Below are 17,750 nucleotides of genomic sequence, written 5' to 3'. Positions count from 1 at the left end.
ATGTAATACACAATTGAGTGGATTAGGCACGGTAACTTGTTTATATTAACAAATGTTAGTAATGGTTAAAATAGCAGACGATTTATACCGGCAAATGTTCTCCGGTTGGCTCGTCCCATTCTTCTTTAAAAAATGCTTTTATGTTTGGTTCCTGCTTCGTAATATCGATGTGTATATACAGTATATATACAATTATAAGCACCGTTATATCCTGCCGGCAATTTTGAGATGGTCAATTTTTCTTTTAAAAGATCGTTCGTCTTCGTTTTTATGTGATTTCACAGATTGAAATTTGCCTACACAAATAATGTTCATTTATTTATTGCAGTAGTAGATTAATGTGGGACTAAAATTCACCTATGACTGTAGATATTTTAAATCAAAATAAACTATAGACAGTAAAAAGGATGACACGCGAAACTTACATTTATGAATGAATCTATGCTGCTGGTGGAAGCGGTCAATGTTATATACCCTCTGATACCCAAATTATATGAGGTTTTAACTTCCTTAATATTTTTTGAAGATTTAACCAAAAAATTTTATAAAGGGTGGCCCAAAAGTAGATATATACAGTTCCGTACGATCAACTTATTGCTTTTTATACCATTTCTTATTGTTATCCATCAGGTAGACTTAGTTTCTTTATTATTTGTTCTTAATGTCTTTTTACTTATATCTTAAGCTCGGAACAGCCGAAGCAAATTAACCTATAAGCTAGAATATTATACTTGATCAATGCAGGGGTGCATACCTACTTTTGGGCCACCCTGTATTTAAAATTGAGCTACGTCAAAGAATAACAATACTCTACACAAGCGTTTGATATCGAGGACCCTTTGTAACGACTGTTAATTCTCTGTGGCTTTCATTGAAATCACAAATGATTTTTTTACGTATTTCACTACAATTTTACTACACTAAATGTGTCATTTATGGCAAACCAATAAGTGGAGATATTCGAAAAAAAAAATATATGAGTATATCAGTTAAGCATTGTTATAAATTCAATATTCACCTAAAGTGATGGATGATGCATCTTTTACAGCCTAGGTTTGTAATTTTGTTATTTCTTGTTATCTATTGGTATTCTGTTCCTCTCAATAGGTTTAAACCTAAGTAATGTATATATTACAAATATTCTAGGTGTGAGCAACATGCTAAGATAAAGTGTAATAAAAATAAAATGTCTCACGGAACCCTTTTTACTCTCTTGCGGCACCCGGGAGTCTGTGGATCATAGATTGGGGAACATTGCTCTAGGTTTTTTTACATTGCTAGAGAAAGGCTAGCTACCTCTGAGAGGGTTACGCCCTCTTTTTAGGGAAGTGATGTTACGAGACAGAGGAGTATAAGGTTTGTGGTTGGTCTAAGCGGTTTGAGAGACTTTATTCATAGTAGTAAAGGATTTAAGGAACTTTTCGCTCCTTAACATTAGGTTTAAAGGTATACATAAATATATAGACACAAGAGAACATATATAGCTGTTATGAACATCAAAGTAGAAATATGAAAAGAATAATAATAACAATAAATGAGAAACATTATATAAACAAGATTGGGTATATAAATGTGAGGAAAACATAAGGTGATTGTTCGTGGTATTATAGCATAATGTTTAATGGTGGTGAATGATGAGATGTTGCTCTAGGCTTTATATACCCTCTTATATACAGTATATACTCTCATCGTCAAGTATGTGAGGTTTTTATCCTCACCGATATTTTTGTGGTTTAATAACAAAAAAAACTGACCTCATAAACACTTTTAATCTAAGAAAACTTTTAATCTAAAAAATATTTTACCTTGTAATCTAAAAAGTTTAACCACAGTGCATATTTCCAGTATGAGAGAAGAATAGCCACAGTTATCCGTGAAGATAACATATTTACTGACTCCATTAACGAACTTGGTCGATACAAAATATAGAATTAAAAAAAAATATTCAACAGTTATTGTGTGGTGTAACGGACGTAGGTACATACTAATATTAAAATCTTATAAGGTCTATTAGCTTGATCTAATTAGGAGTATTCAGTGTAAAATTTGTGTCTGAATAGTATACTTAATGAAATAGGTAGCTGGATTTAAGAGTCAATATTAAACTGAGCGAACTTAACACCTATCAGCTGCCAATTTATATATAAAAAAATATTCGGTAAACAACGGTGGATATTTTCAGCTGAAGAACTTTAGCTCGGTTTTCGCCAAAATCTCACCTAAACATTTTTCTGGATGATGTGACGTCCTCTTTTGGGAATAAATACTTAAAAGGAAAATTTTCTGTATGCACAAAAAATACCGCTCCTAAATATGTCATTTTTCTTCAAAATTTTCGAGCGAGTTTAAGCTAAATTGCTTTCTAACACCCGAAAATTAAAATACGAATATACTTAATTTATAGATGGTCACCGTTTCTCTCAAATTTTGTCAATGTTCTGACGTGAATAAATTCTTGTCTCATTTTCGGCTAACAATGGGTTAAAATCAGATATATTCGGAATCATAGGCGAATTTCGTTGTTGGTAAACATGTGGAAAAATAAGAGAGGAAGATTGTGAATGTGTTTCCCCGTGAATCAGAACGTCTCTTGTCCATTTTACAAACCTTTCGAAAAATCTTGTGTTTCTGTTTTATCATCTTAATTACTACATTTGAGAACGAGTAAAATAAGCGCTGTAAACTCTAAAATAAATACCTGAACCATTAATCAGCTGAAATTAGGTATTAGCAAAGCTAAAATCACGAAAAAATACATTTCAGAACAGTGGACAAGATACATTTTGGAATTGAACGACTCATATGTGGTCGATATAATAAACTACGGGTCTATTTATTTTCTCTCTAGTGTCTATTGTATAGGTATCATTCAAATCGGAGATGTATTTTAGCTGTCACACACACACAAAAAAGCTGCAATATTGAAGAGGAAATTTGTCCTCTTAAACCCCACGGTTGCCGATACAACAAAATATAAGTATGTTTATTTTGTCCCTAGTGTCCACTGTATAAGTTTCATTACAATCGGCGTGTATCACCTAGGTATCTTCCCTTGTTAGTTCCTATTCTTTTACTGAAATAGAAGGAGTAAAAGTTAGTACGAGTTCTTGTTTCAACATTGATCCTTATATATCATAATAATAATAATAATAATAATAATAATAATAATAATAATAATAATAATAATAATAATAATAATAATAATAATAATAATAATAATAATTGTAAGAGTTGGCGAGAAACTGGTTGTGTCTGAAGAACAGGTTTCTTCTCTGACCTTATCCACCTTCGGTTTCAGTATTGTTTTCGTAAAGTTTGCAAGTGTGAAACGAAACTCACTAGTTTCTTAATCTTGATGAAGATTTATATTCTTCTTTCTTAGTGATTAAATGTTAACACTGTAAGTCTTAGCTGAAAATTAAATTATAAAGAAATTATTTCTCATAATATTAAAATACGTCATTCACACAGTAAACACATCTCTTTCCTGGAAAGATAACATTTTTTCAGCTCACCTTTTCCGTCCATTACTCAACAATCAATTCAAACAAGGCAACGATACATCTCATATTAATATATATATATATATATATATATATATATATATATATATATATATATATATATATATATATATATATATATATATATGGATGACAGAATATTGTATGTACACCCATGTCCAAAATTATTGTCGCATGTCTATAAATATGTTGTTGTAGGAATATAATTTGATAACGAGTTTGCCCGGTATTTCTTATAATGTTACCATGTGTATAATCGGCAAAGACATGTATGTGGCAAATTTCATGTCAAAAGAGCAGTGAAGTAAAATAAAATGAAAATAAAATTTTCTTGTCAATTTAGCAACATTTTATTTTACTCATTCTAATTTTCGTATTTTATAATTCTTTTCCTATGAAATTTACCACAAATATACATTTCCCGATTATACACATAGTATCAGTATTAAAGGTACCCTGCAAACTCATTATCAAATTATATTCTTACAAGAAAACAATTATAGATATGCGACAATAATTTTGGACATGAGTGTATATTTGCACAGCTAAGCAATGAATCAAATCAATACGAGAATGGTAAAACATATGTCACATTTGGGGGGCCACTTTCTGCTCTCCGCTCCGGCAATTGGTCGCACTGAGATCTATGTGCCGGAAAAAGTTGATAATGGAGTATATTTAAAAATTCCGTATTTAGCCTATATCTATATCTATATCTATATCTATATCTATATCTATATCTATATCTATATCTATATCTATATCTATATCTATATCTATATCTATATATCTATATCTATCTATCTATATCGTTTTCACCAGTGAACTGAAATCTAATTCGTAACATTGAAATTTACTTTGGCTGTACAAATATACATATCATGCTTTGCCATCCTTAGATAGATTTCTTACTATATTACTGTTAAGCCTGTTGCCAAGTTTTCAAGCATTTCTCTTCCTGATTTATTACTTTAGAACTCAACACAAACAAAAACTGGGAATTTTAGAAGCTGCACATTTATTATTAGGCATATACCGGACACACTGTTAGATTTTTAAAGCGATTAAAGTCCCTCCTTCCTATTTCATGACCAGGACCCCTTTTTCTCACTTGCCGCTTCTGGAATGTAGCTTCATTAGTCATTAAGAATAAAGATTACAGCCCTATCTTGCCATTCAAATGAGATCCGTACTTCTACTTACCCCAGATCCAAGAGTTTGAAATCTTAGTGAGGTAGAGATTTGCAAACAAGTATATCGAAAACGAGTGCTTTAGCACTAGAGAGTATTGACAAGTTTGGAAAGCAGAGCATCAAGTACTGGAGAACACTAACAATGACTTTGCTGTGTTTGTAATATCCTCACTGAAGGCGTAATATCCTCGGTTAATGCATACGACCTTGATGGTAATAGACAAAAAAGTTTCGTTGTCATTATTTCTTGAAATTTAGCGTCCCTTTGCTGCACTAAGGCTGTATGAGACGTGGGAATATAGTTTAAAGAGGAACTCGAACTACTGTAGTAAGTTCAAAGCTATCTCAACGGTAATCGAATTCGGGACCACGCGCACTAAAGGTGCGCGCGCTAGAACCTTTCTATTTGAAGTGTCCCCTCGGAAAATATGTGAAACATACTTCGGTCCCACCCCTGCCGCTTTCTTACGGAAGAAATAATCCCATTGCTTTGTAGAAAGAACTTAATGACCCTGGCTGTATTACCAATTTGTCATTCAGGCGTTTGGTCTTGGCGAGTGAAGATCGTACGCTACGTAGAATGACTAACATGACACTACACAGCGAAGCCCGCCAAATAATTCTATGTGGCAACCTTGTCTCCATCAAACTATTGAAGAATCTCGGCCACAGCAACTTCTCCCTCTTCTTTTGAGGGCGGTACAGGAAATCACACAACGACAACAGCACCAGCAGGGGCACACTTGAAATAGGCTCTTGCCACTTGACCAGCAGGAAGGGCTGATACTGTCAAAACTTCATCTTAAGGACATCAAATATTAAGTAAAGCATTTCTTGAAAAAAATGAAATGAAATCTTTAAGTTTTACGTCCCACGGTTATGCCGGTGAGGCTAAAGGAGACGGTGATAATGAGAGATGAATGAAAATGGTGGAATGAAGAAAATGGGAGGAAACGGGAGAACCCCGAGAAAACCCACGAGCACGGTGTTTGTCCACCACAAAGTTCACTTGGCGGGGGCTGGGATCCAACCCGGGACCCCAAGCACCAGAGGTGAACGCTCTACCACTGAGCCACCGCGCCCCCCGCATTTCTTGAAGTTTTGCTAGTATCCTCAATTACAACAATTATAAATAAGAAGAATGGATAGCACTACTTAAACAGAAAAATTGCGCAGGAGAAAAATGTGAAACGATTTGTAATGTTCTAGTAGCACTGTTTAAATGGCAAGTCAAGTTTGCGTCCACGAGCGTTGCTGTGTTCCAGGACATCGTAAATATAAACCATAACCATTACTACTAAACTGCGTCGTTTGAGTTTGATTAGGCATTCACGACTAAGAAATAAAATGGAACCGGTTTTGTCAACTGTTTTCCCTCAAACTTTATTTACGTAATACTAATAGTTTTCGTTGTAAAAATCAGACCCTCGGAGAACAAGATTTTAGCACATAGCATATAGAAAATGATGATTTTACGAAATGTATTAAACCATAGTAGCCTATATTCCTCGAGGAATTTGTTTTAAGAACTAATTTACATAGTGGGTTCAGAAATGAAGAAGCTGCAGCAAACTTTACCTATTTGTTAATTTAATCGTCAACGATAACCAATGGATGTTATTGTACGACTTCGTAGACTCTAACAATCCTGCATTTTAAGCATGGCAATTATTTGTATCTAATAAATCGTTAATCTGTAACTAACATTAAATTAAGCGATTCGGTTCCTTGTAAGTTGAATTCTAAACAAATACCAATGACTGATACGTGTTTTGCTTCTGTGTAGCCTAATATGCATGGTTACGGGTTCTGTTCCGTTTCGAGCGTTGACAGAGCATTGTAAGTAATATTGTAAAAAGTTGACAGAAATTATGAGGAAAATCCTTTTTTCTTCTTTCTTTCTTTCTTTAGTTTTTTCCTAGGGATGACCAAAATTTTCCAAAATCGAAAATTTTACTTTTTGGATTTCGGAAAAATTCCGTATTTTTTCGATTTTTCCGAAATCTGAAATTTTCCGAATTCCGGAATTTTTCCGATTTTAGTTTCCGGATTCCGAAAGTAAACATTTCGGAATTGGCCATTCCTAGCTTTTTCCAATGCCCTGGAAGAACGGAAAATTAAGAAAACTAAAAGAAAAATAGTTTTAGCAGTTTTTTTAATGCACAGTCGTTGCAAAATTAAATTTATGTAGCAAAGTTTATATAATATCCTGTTTCTTTTCTACACAGTTGCGTAACCACACTTATTGTTGCTATAGAAACGGAATTCATTATCAGCCGCCAGTCCCCATTGAAAATGCACACAAGCAAACATACTTAAAGAGAAAAAAAATTTTTTGGAGGTAATGATATACAGGAAATAGTTCACCTGACGAAGGTTCAACTTCGAATAATAAGGCCTAACCATAATTTAGGGTTACAATACATCAGTATTTATGCAGACATATCTGCATTCTGTGAATAAAAATTTCTGTTCGCATCCATTTTCCGAAATTGCTCGATTTGTCCACACTTTTGAAGCTCAAGTATATCTGTCAGTTCAATTTCCTGAATTTCAGACACTTTTCGTGTAAAGATATGTTTGATTAGTTGTATTGGGATTTAGCGTCCCTTTCAGCACCGAATCTGTATGAAACATGGACCTACAGTTTAACATGGAATCCGAACAACATGGACTCCCCCAAGGAATTGCGAACGAGTTCTTTGGTAATTTATGTTCAAAGAAGAATTTATTAAAAATGACCAGATGTTCTAATACAATATGAATGGGGAAAGTCAACATAACGCAGTTTGAATACGCTTGTATGTATCATTTTGCATACATTTCAGTACATTTTCCATGTTTTAAAAGATAAATTGAAAGTAAAGGATAGCACTTATAATTCTTGTGAAAATGAAATCTTTCAATTTAACGTTCTACGATTATGCCCTTAAGTTAAGGGAGACAGATGATTAAGGGAAGTAAATGATGATGAAATAATTGATGGAATGAGAATGTGGAAGGGCAAGGGAAAAACACAATGTTGTCCACCACAAACTTACTTGAACCGGGATCAAACCAAGGGCATTCCGCATCAGAAGTAAGTACTCTACCGTGCCCCCTTATCATTCTTGTGTCGAAAGATCGTGTTTATAATGAGTTAGGCCGATGGAAGTTTGTCCACGTATTGACTTAGAATATGGAAAACCATACAATTAAGTTGACTACTTTCTGGATGCCACAGACGCAAACAAACTACGTCTGAAACTCTCGAGGTGGAGAAGCTATACGCGTATATTTACCACCGTATCGCTATTCAACAAGAGAGTAGCCTAAGCAATTAGTTTGTGTGCAGTACACAGATGTTTCTCTTAGTTTTCTGTTTGTCATTCTTTGTCATAAGTACACACTGGATTTTTATTTAATATTTAACAGGTTTGTTCCATTATTTTCTCCTAATTGTTGTTTTCAATAGCAATTAGTGAAATTTTTTGCGAAAATTTATCTACGTTCAAATCCCCAATTTTGATGGTCAATAACACAAGAAGCAAAGGTTTGTACATCAAAAAAATTCAATATGCTTTTTAGTCCAAATTGAACGACCTCTGCAGATCGTGTTTGCTATATAGGGAGATTTGGACTGATATCAAAGATGCAAAAAAGTCGGCTTCTTAAGATAGAGATTTTTACCGTACACACACACACACACACACACACACACACACACACACACACACACACACACACACACACACACACACACACACACACACACACACACACACACACACACACACACACACACACACACACACACAAACACACACACACACACACACACAAAACAGCTTTTTTGTTGGAAAAAACGAAAAATTTCGCTCTTTTGACTTTTTGTGATTTTCTTACTCAAGTGCCACGTTTGTTTTTCCTGTAGTGAATTCTGCAATTAAGAAAATTCTTTTACAATATTAAACACTTATGAGTCCTATATTTAGTCCAGAAGTTGGGGACCTTGAGTGGTTTTCAAATTAGGAAACCTACTGTGTCGAAACCCATTTTGCCCTTTTTCTTTCCTACCGAATTAACTACTTTTCTTTTGACTTTTTTCATGATTTTTTTTTCAGAATACAATAATTAAATGTCTTTATCATGTTATAATGCAAAAAGGAAGATGGCACGTAATGTGATTTCTTCGTAAAAAATGAAATATTTTTAAAAGACCAAACTTTCCCAGACAAAAGTCGTGCAAGAAACTTCTTTCTTGAAAGAAAAAAGTGTTTTCTTCGAGTCTTTGCATACCTACTTAAGACTGTTTTGTTGTAATTATAGTTCAGAAAGTGCTAAAATACTGTACGTCATATTCGTCATATAGATTTACATAAATTATGAAAATATTTTGATATAAAATGATGATCTATTTGTTCCACATTTATCTTCACCTCTAGTGCAAGTTATAAAATAACTAGTAGAATGCTCGTTCTTTGCACGGGAAGAATAAAGTTTATCTAAAATATTGTAGAGCTATATACAATTATTTGTACTTTTCATAATAGTTGTTGATACAAATTCTATTGTACAGGAATTACATATTCTCTCACCCTTGTTTTCTTCCTTAGGGGGGTCATATTTCATAAAACTCCATCTTTTCATTAACTTGGAGTTTCCATATTTCTAGATTAAGATATCGCAAAACTCTTTAATCTGCTGTAGCTTCACAATGGGTAACGAAATTCCCTTGCGTCAAATTTCCTATAGTCTTTATCCAACGTGGAGGTTTTCTTTTCTAAGACTGTACAGGAAAAAAAATGTGGGACACATCTTTTTAAGAAATAATTATAGGAAAAATATTAACTCTAATAAGACCTTTGCAACATATTCTCACGAACAGTTCTCACAGAGATACAAAGAATTTGCTTCTTCCCAATTCTTTTCAACGACGCTAGGTAAGGACACGAAAAGTATTTCTTTCGAGTTTATCTTTATTGTGGCTGGTCATGTATTGTTACAAAACATATCACGTCTGGGAAATACTCCGCCTACTCAGCTATTTATATAGCCTACCACCATTAATTGTATGTCCAGCTGAAGACAGTAGATATTGTTGTTGAAGAGATGACACCATTATGTAACAAGGATAATGAGACGTTACTTTTCTTCTAACGTAAATATATATTTATCATACATTTTTCATGTACGTATTTTAATACTTAAGATTTAGTATGAATACTTCTGTCCTCGTAACTATAACAATGAGATATCCAATGCTATTCGTCAACTGTGTTGTTAAGAATGTAGACCAAAAATGACACATTGAGTATCTACTCCATAGTTCAACAAGAGTCTCATTAAATAACTTGTTTATGCAAATCTGCAATTACAACTCAACACAAAATACTGAATGTGAAAAGAAGTTACATTTGGATTCTGCCGGTTATCGCGAACTAAAATGCAAATATTATGTTGCTTTGATGCTCTAGAAATCGCATGACCGAACAGGATTTTTTCATATGCAACATGTTCTGGTAAACCGCAGAACACATCAGAGGAATTGAAGAACTGCATTTCAAAGTTGCCATCCGAAAATTTCTCCGATGTGCATCAGCAAATCAAAGCAGACTTTTTCAATAGACGCTCTGAACAGCAATTTGTACTTTGCTAAGATCGCAAGGTAAACAGGAAAGATAACTCTAACTCTATGGCCTATGGAACCCGGAGGTTTAACGCTCTCCACTGACATAAAAGCTCTCCACTGACTTCTATCCTTATCTCACTGCATCCAGTTTCTACTTTGTATTCCTATCTCTGTAAGATCCATCTTAATATTGTCCTCCCATCTGCGCCTATATCTTCCTAATGGTCGTTTTCAGATTGGTCTTCCAGTTAAGACATTGAAAACGTTTCTACTTTCTTCCATTCTAGCTACATGACCTGCCCACCTAAGCCTCCTAGACTTGACGACCCTAGCAATGTTTTGTAAACCGTATAAATTATGTAGTTCCTCGTTATGAAGTTTCCGCCATTCCCCATTCCCGTTCCTCTTGGGTCCGAATATTCGTCTCAGGATTTTGTTCTCAAATACTTTCAGTCTATGTTCTTTCCTCAGAGTAAGCGATCATGTTTCGCATCCATATAGAACAACAGCATGATTATCGATTTATATATTTTAAGCTTCAAGTTCCTCGACAGAATCCACGACGACAGGAAAGATACTAACTTTAATTTCTTGGGAGCGGGGAGGAAAGAGAAACAAAGGGGCAGTGATTTTTGCAGGGGAGTTATTCTTTTGTATAACGAAAAGGATAGTTTTGTAGGATTACAATACAATGTGTCTGAAGCAGAGCTGGATTAAGGGGAGACTTAGGAGTGCTATAGTCCCCGGGTCTCCAGGTGGACAGGGACCTCCACTCTGATCTAAATCCTACGTAAAAAGAATCATAAAGATACAATCATTATCATAAAATAAAATGTGACAAAAAATGTGAAACATGTTCACTTAACTTTTCTATTGCACTTTCACAGAAATGTATTAGGTGAAATCACCAGGGGCCACATATTTTTTCTAGCCCTGGGTCACCAGATGGGTTAATCCAGCCCTGGTCTAAAGGCAGTCAGTAGGAGAGAGGTAAAGGCATAGACATCGAAGGGTAGTCCCTCTAACGTCGTCACTGAAGATAAGAATTCAGTATTAAGACAATGGTAGTAAAATACATAGGAATATGTGGGAAGCATAGGCGCCGGGGCTCAAGCACCCATTGGAGATTTTTAACGGGTACTTAGCAGCCATTGGAGTTTTTTCTCTTTCTTTGGCCAATATCGTTAAATACATTTGTAATAGAAAAACATTTTTTCATTGTTAACCAGGGGTGCGAACAAAGGGGGGCTATGACGCAAACTGCGTCATTGAAATATTTGGGGGAGGGTTAAAAATCTATATAAATATGTTTGAGGGGGTGTAAAAATTAATCGAAAAGATTTTTTTTTCATGTAAGAACACCTACGGATAGACAATTGAGGGGGGTGCGTCATGGACATAAGGGGTGGGTGGGCACCACTGTGTTAACAGTTTAATGTTCAAACAGTTTAGGTGATCGTGGTATGAATAAATACACAAATAAATAAGTAAAATAAAATAAGATAAAATTCCGCCTTTCATTTCGTTAAACTAGCCTGTACTCCCCTGATGGTTGTTCATGGCTATCAGAACATTTCTCCCCCTTAGTTTGAAAATCACTGGTCTACTCGATCTGTCAAAAAAAAAAAAAAAAAAAAAAAAGTATGCGAGAGACTAATATGATTTATCTTAGAATTACCGAAACGTAGACACTCATTGAAAAAAATTAAAAAATAAAAGTAGGTTGCTACGTTGCGGAGAAAGAATTTTCGTTAACAACTTTGACAACATTCATATCAAAATAATACGTTTTGTGCCTTCTATAAGATTTTCTTTTGTGATTTTTATGTATATACAATGAATATGAAAGTATTGTAAAAAAAAAAAAAAAAAAATAGTGATAATAATCCATATTTTCTGTGCTTCGGTTACAGATTAGGAAAGATTCATTACCATGTGGGGTGAATGTTGATTCCTGGATAGAGAAACTGTATAATGTTCACATGAGATAACCTATATCTATATAAACGAGTAAATCCACTGAATCACTCATCAAGAGATCTCCGCAACTACTGTGTAGAATCTTGAAATTTTGTATAATTGTTTTCCTTAAGCCCTAGGTCGTAGATAAAAAAGACTGCATTTTGCATAATGTATTTCCTAATGATTTTTTTTACCGTTCCCAGATTTCCGAAACCATTAGGTGAAACTAATGTTCAGTATTTGACTGTACCTAGTAATACTTATCAAAACTTCATATGTGATATGCCTGTATCTTCGTTGAAGTCGAAAGATCGAGTAGGCTGATTTGTTTTGTTTTGTGTTACCCATTTATGGCCCCCAGAAGGAGAGGGCCAGTTGTTAATGCAACAAGAGGCCCTGTGGTACCAACCGGGAAACTATAAATCAATTGAAAGGAGCCGTTGTTATGGTTATTACAGTAATAGCTACAGCTTCAAAATAAGTAGCTGAATGGGGAACCCACGCAAAATATCTCCCTTATCGAGGCCAACTCTCTGATTGGAGGGCATCCGACAGACGCACACCCTGAAATTTATGTTGGGCGGTTTCGAAGGTTTGGGGGTGCCCAATATTTCAGGCTACTATATCTATGCAGCATTGGACGGGTATTGTACTGCACTCGAAAACGCAGTAAGTAGCTGTAAAATAAATTCCTCCTATATTTTCAGGAAAAAATGATAGAAATAGATTATTTTATGAGATTAAGAATACTGATGAAAAATAATATCAAACTTTCATACTACATCAATCATTTACCTCAATAAAAGAAGTAATATAGTTTTATTGAGAAAGTGTACAAATGTATGGTAAGTTACGAAGTTATGGGCAGGGCTCCGGACCCGGTAGAACTACCATGGGTGAGTCCCTGACCTTCGTTTGGACCCTGTAGACCCCCCCCCCCGTGGATGAGTTCCTGGTATCAGAATATTCTCCTGCACCGGGGCCCCGCAGGGATTTGTTATAGCAATGTACAGACTTCTGACCAGATTTTTTTTTTTAACAAAAAACAAAGCTAAACGAAGAACATTTTAAATTTCAGAATAATTTTCAGAACATCTTTAAGAAATACTCTCATAAGTACGCTTTATTTAACTACTAGGAAAGTATATATATTTTAGTTTCATTTTTTTTTTAGTTTATCCTCATTACGCATTACATTACGTTCAAATAAAGAAACAAGGAAAGAAAGAAAATAAATAAGTTTGGATTATATTTCTAACGTCTCGTTGATTTAACCGTAGCTTCCGGAATCAACTTTCCTGTTGCTGGTTGTAATAACTGATGATCGAGTTTCCTGCCAATTAAACACGTTCTTTGTTACAATTTTTTCCCCCTTTGATTTTTCTCAAAGTATACACAGAAAAAAAAATCCCCTCAAGAATCATTATTCTTTTCCTGTACATGTCATTTCTTATAATGGAAAGACATCTCTCAATATCATTTGTAATTAGCTGCTAACAAGGCAACTGCACAGTTGTAAGGTTGGATTAATTTAACCTTGTTAGACTTGTTCTTTTTTATGACTATTATTTAGAAACTTAAAAAAATCTCATATTGAAAAAAACACCAATATGTAACTTTTTTCGTTTACTATAGGAAACAATGAAGAAAAGAAATAAATTTGAAAAAGTAAAGTAACATATGATTCCATCTTGAACCAAAATAAAGCTTGTTTATGTGGCTTAATGCCTAGCACAAAGGTACCTGAACTCATGAGATAAAGAGCGCTTGATGGGCACGGTGGTTCAGTGGTAGAGCACTCAACTCGTGAGGTCCCTCGTTCGATCCCCGGCCCAGTAGGTTTGTGGTGGACACCATCGTATCCGCGAGTTTTCTCTGGATACTTCAATTTCCTCCCAGTTTCTCATTCCACCAATTCTTCCATAATCATTCACTTGTTTTAAGCATAGTATCCGTTCGCTACCGAGCGGAGTAGCTCAAGTGGTAGAGCATTGGCTTCACATTCATGAGGTCGTGCGTTCGATTCCCGCTGCCGACCATCCTCACTGGGGTTTTCCAGCATTTTCCTCAGTCCTACTACGCAAGTATCGGGATACTACCTACTAAACAGGCCCTGGAAGATACTTTCCCAAATCCTTTCCACTGTTATTGTTGTTGTTAGATATCCAGTGTAAAATAGACTCTGAGCTGTATCTAGTGATTGTTAAATAAATGAATAAAGGGCATAATCGTAGGACATTAAACAGAAAGATTTCATATCGTTTCATGAACAGCGCTCATGAGCTCCTAAGTCACACTTACTTCACCCTATGAAATTGAGTGTGCGCCAAAATTGAAGTTATGATGAAAGTTAAGAGTTAGTTCTACGAATGGGCTCAAGAATTAATTTTCATGTTTTTTTTTTTTTAAATATAGGTTTTTCTAAGCTGATCTTGAAATAAAACCAGCCAAAATTCTAATTCATGATCTACGGCTATGATTAGTAGTAGACTAAAATAGTTCGATGATTAATGGAAGTGAATGGAAAGTTGTTGGAATGAGAATGTCGAAGGAAAAGAGAGAAAACTGAGAGAACTCACTCACAGTATGTTGTCCACTAGACACTCATATGACCTCCACACAGAAAAAATCCGTTATCTGGACAGCTGTATATTGTACAAATATACGGAATCCATAAGTTTACTACGGAAAATTGGACGGCGTATACGTTATCAATATGCTACAAACGTACTGCCTTTTTTCCAGCTTAGATGTTACATCATGTCGATGCAGGATGTCTGACATTTAATAGTCTTCCGTACATTACATACGTATACTTATGTTACATAATTTAGCTATATGCAATATATATGTCCATCTCATACGGAAAGTACGTATAGGTCTAGATGGAACACTTATACGGGAAGTGTTATAAAACCTACGTTTTCAGTTATACGTTTGTTGTAGTATGCTACCTGTAGTCGTACGTTAAGTCCAAAAACTACAGAATTTACGTATGTAACCTACGTTTTTACGTACATCACATACTTTTTCTAACCTCTGTGTGAGATCGAACCAGAGAATCTTTGTACCAGAGATGGGAGCTCTACTACTGAGCCACCTTCTTCCCTCAGTTGGTTTTCTGGCCCGGAGATATCTCATTAACAATACCGCGTACTGTAGTCTTGGCAAAGTCTTAATGTAGATAAAACTTGATTAGTGTATGTGGTTATGGTACGAGATCAAAATTTTAGGTTTGCAAAAAGAGTTTGTTTTTCTCGAAAACTACGCATGTGGATTTACATTTATCAATATAATTTTGTTTACCTCAATCGATTAGATCAATCGATTAGAAATTGCCTCATCTCTGGACAACTTTTCCTTTACATGCTAATAATATATATTGCAAAATTTTTATATAGTTAAATGAGAGGCTTAAATATGATGTGCTAATTTAGGATATCCCACTTTAATTACTTAAAACATATAATTATTTAGTCAAATAACTAAAAGTAAATTAATTAATTAAAAAAAGGATGAACTGGAAGGTACATCATATTTAAATTATTTCAGAAGCCATTATCTAGGCTTGAAAATAGAGTAATTATAGAATAAAACAGCCCTTCCTTAAAGCCAAAGCTCCTAGGTTATGAGTAAGAAGAGCTAACATTTCATTCTGCTATTCTCTTGTACTGACAGTGTTTTTTTTTTTTTTTTTTTTTTAAGTTTTAAAGGGACGCAAACGTTCTAATTACAAACGTAATTACATACTAGGCCAATTTTCTCAAGTGACACGTGAGAAAATTACTTAATCTTCGTCTGAATTTTAAGCATGGGAGTTTAAGTGGATCTTCTGACGTTATGTTTAAGACATCCTCTAGCATCTACAAATACAGACGTTCTTCAGTTAATTGCAAAGTTAGGAGATTGGTTTTTACAATGAACAGTCTCATATATACATCATTTGAGACGGCGGAATTACTGCCAAGTTGACTAAAGAAAACCAAAGAGTTTTATTAAGGAGCTTTGCTTTACCTGGAGTCTTATTTATATATATCTATATATCTATATCTATATCTATATCTATATCTATATCTATATCTATATCTATATCTATATCTATATCTATATCTATATCTATATCTATATCTATATTTATATGTATATCTATATTTATATTTATATCTATATCTATATTTATATCTATCTCTATATCTATCTATATCTATATATCTATATCTATCTACCTACCTACCTATCTATCTATCTATCTATCTATCTATCTATCTATCTATCTATCTATCTATCTATCTATCTATCTATCTATCTATCTATATGCCCTGTCTTTTTCTGTCTGTGTGTCCGTGTGTTCGTCCGGGAGACAAAAGTTTGTGTACGTCTGTGTGAGAGACACACAATTTCAAGTAATACTTAATATGGATTACCATTAGTTTTGGGCCAGGATGTAGGTCAAAAATTAGTAACAGAATTCTTTCATGGAGGTGGTATCTAAAAATGAAACGAAATGAAATCTTTCAGTTTATCGCCCTACGATTATGCTCTTTATGCTAAGGGAGACGATGATTAAGGCAAGTAAATGATGATGGAAGACTTGGTGTAATGAGATTGTAGGAGGAAACAGGTGTACTCCCAAGACAAACCACTTACAGGATGTTGTCCATCACGAACCAGGGAGCCCACGGGGATCGAACCAGGGAGCCCACGCACCAGAAGTAAGTGCTCCACCACTGAGCCACCATGACCCGCGAGGTGATATTCAGACCGAAAATGGTAAAAAAAAAAAAAAACATTTCAGGTTTTTAACATTGATAAGTTTAGAGCGAAACTGGTAAAAGAAAGGAAGTTGTAGTGGTTTCCTCCAATCGATTAAATGTTTTTAACTGTAAGTATACATTTCATCTCAATCCTTAAGTCTGTACTAAAACTTGAAGTGATTGAAATTCACTACAACTTTCTGTTTTAATTATCTGCAAAGAGTAAAAAACGGCAAGAGAAAGCAAGAAACGAAATTCTGTGGATTTGATTTTGTGTTCCAAGAATACGTACCATTTTCTCTATTCAAACGAATGGCAGAAATCAACCACTTCTAGTTTAATGTTGATCACTAGCGAGCAAAAACAGTAGTCGACAGCTGTAAGTTGCTTTCTTTAATATATAAGCACGTGATTTGATAGCCTTTCTTAAATTCGTTGATGCCCCTAAAGGTCTGTAGCCAACCCAAAAATGTAGGGGGGCGGCTGAAGTTAGGGGAAGGGGCCGATGCAACCATATTATAGTTCATCACATTATAGTTCATTTGCCAGTCTACTTTGAAAATTTGGGGGGCCAGCCAAAATTTCGGGGGCCCGGCCTCCCTAGACTCCCCCTGGATACGGGCTTGTGCCCCTATACATGCTCTGAATGTTTTGCTGTTACTATTAAGTTAATAAATTTAAGTTTCTTTGCTCAAAAACTTTTGGA

This window comes from Thermobia domestica, chromosome 13 (genome assembly GCF_964235325.1).
Source record: "Thermobia domestica chromosome 13, izTheDome1.hap1.1, whole genome shotgun sequence".
Lineage (NCBI taxonomy): Eukaryota > Metazoa > Arthropoda > Insecta > Zygentoma > Lepismatidae > Thermobia > Thermobia domestica.
This window is presented reverse-complemented; position numbering follows the sequence as displayed.